The sequence below is a fragment of the Meleagris gallopavo genome, chromosome 6 (genome assembly GCF_000146605.3).
Source record: "Meleagris gallopavo isolate NT-WF06-2002-E0010 breed Aviagen turkey brand Nicholas breeding stock chromosome 6, Turkey_5.1, whole genome shotgun sequence".
NCBI classification, from domain to species: domain Eukaryota; kingdom Metazoa; phylum Chordata; class Aves; order Galliformes; family Phasianidae; genus Meleagris; species Meleagris gallopavo.
Genome location: NC_015016.2, coordinates 39,939,493 through 39,941,880, shown reverse-complemented (window position 1 = coordinate 39,941,880; position 2,388 = coordinate 39,939,493).

The following is a 2,388-nucleotide window of genomic DNA, read 5'->3' as shown; positions in this document are numbered from 1 at the left end:
CGCGCCGCCCGCTTTGGGCGGGCGGCCCGCGCGCCGCCGTGCTTCGCGGCGGGAGGCAGTGACGTGCTGGTGGTCCGGAAGGCCGACGGTGTGCTGAGCTGCGTCAGCATTGGGTGGCCGGGATGCGATTTTCTGCTCTGCTCTCGTGGTGTCCCATTTGGAGTACTGTGTCCAGGTCTGCGGCCCCCGGCACAAGAAGGATGCAGAGCTGTTGGAGCGTGTCCAGAGGAGGGCAGCAAACATGATCAGAGGGCTGGAGAACCTCTCTTGTGAAGAAAGGCTGAGGGAGCGGGGGTTGTTCAGTCTTGAGAAAAGGAGGCTGTGAGGAGACTCCATTGCGGCCCTTCAGTACTTGAAGAGAGCTTATAAGCAAGAGAGAGCGACTTTTTACACAAGCAGGCAGTGATGAGACAAGCTGAATTTCCCGACACAGGAAATTTAGGTTAGATGTTAAGAAGAAATTCTTCACTCAGAAGGCAGTGATGCGCTGGCACAGCTGCCCAGAGAAGCTGTGGTGCCCCATCCCTGGAAGCGCTCAAGGCCAGGTTGGATGGGTCCTGGGCAGCTGAGCTGGTGAGTGGCAGCCCTGCCTATGGCAGAGGGTTGGAGCTGGGTGGGCTTTCAGGTTCCTTCCAACCCAAACCATTCTGTGATTCTATGAAAATCTAGTTGATAGAGCCCAGCTGTGCACTTAAGCCCACAGGCAGTGATGTCACTATGGCTGCAAAATATAATTTAAAGAGGGAGTGTTAACTGTGAATCTCACTGACAGCACAGCAGGTTTTCCAGACTGGTCAAAACACACAAAGGACTGTATGAATTAGGAATTAGCCCCTGAATTCCCTGTATCTTCTCTCTGTGGCATCAGGATGTGGCACAGCTCAGGATATGACTGAGCAGGAGAAAGGGATGATGCTTGGTCTGGAGGAACAGCTTTGCAAGCCTTCCTGCTGCTGTGTATCCAATGATGGCAGTGTGAACACAGCAAAAAACTGTGTGTTTCCCATTGGGGAGTTGAAAAGAAAGAAAGAAAGAAAGAAAAGGGTGGAAGGAACTCTCCTCGCAATTTGAGCAGAAACCTGCAGAGTTTTGGTGGTAGTACCAGATTTTACGCTTCTGTTGGCCCAAGACTTCATGCAGGGCAGACTGTTAAAAAAGACCCTGCTTTTTGAAGTTAAATTAGCGTCAGAGACACTGACACAAGCCCTGTGCTAATCTATCTGCTGCCCCAAACCATATAGAGCCATTGTTTCCCCCTGCTGTAAATGCAAACCCCGCACACAGCAAGCTATCAGGAGCATGTCTCATATTTGGGAGGCTCCCAAGGATTGGGTGCAGAGGAAAGTTCTGGATGCCCACTGGTGTTGTACATTGTCCATGGAGGACATCAGGAGGGTTATTTGTACAAAAGTAGGATTTTTTTCCCATCAGGTTTTTATCCCTAAGCAAAATTTACTCCTGAGTCCCCTCATATCCTACTTAGGATTTTAGGGACCTGAAGAAAGTGTTAGGCAGTGGGGTAAGTGAAACCTGCTGAAATATGTGGCAGTCATTCAATGTGCCTGCCTGCCTCGTGGCTGTCACAGCGTGAGCTTTAATTAATACTGAAAAAGTAAGAACTTGGAGGAGTAATAAGGGCATCTGATGCAAATGAACCACTTGTGCAGTCCTCCCCACAGTTTTCTTCTCCTCCTCTCCCAGGAGCCCTGGCAGGATGTGCTCTGCAATTAGTATATCAGTGAAATGGTCCCTATTTGCTGCAAGGCTGTTATTATGGCTGTGATAGCTTCTTGATATGATGTGCAAGGTCTGGGGGGCTGCCAAGATTTTATGTTCATGCGAATGAATGCAAATGATTTTACAATATGTTGTAGTGTTGCTGTGCTTGTTCCTTCCCTATAAAATAGAGACCATGAAATCCTGTGCGAGTGCAGCCTCCTGTCCTGCACAATAGAGCAGCCTGGGGCTCCTGACAGCTCTGACCAGGGGGAGTATCCATCATTCATTGTGCAGTTCTGTTTTTACATTTCTGCAAATAGCACATGTGATCATTTAGGGGAGATGAACTGTTACAGTGCCTGTGTCTGTGCATGTTTCTGCCTGCCTTGTCTTGGCTGTGGCCAGTGCCAAAGCGAGCTTGGGGCCCATGCTGAGGCAGCCCAGAGCTCTCCCTGGCTGCTACATGCACAGTGTGGTCCTCAGGTATCTGCAGGTCTGCACCATTCAGCGTGGGGAGCAAGCAAAGGGAGGGCCGCGAGATTTATTCCTATATTGGGAAGAGGAGGGTGTGCACCTCCTGGAACCTGGATTTGTGCATGTAGACCATGATGAGTTTCTCAGGTTCCTTCAGACTCTTGTAGAGGCAAAACATATGGGGTCTATTAAAAA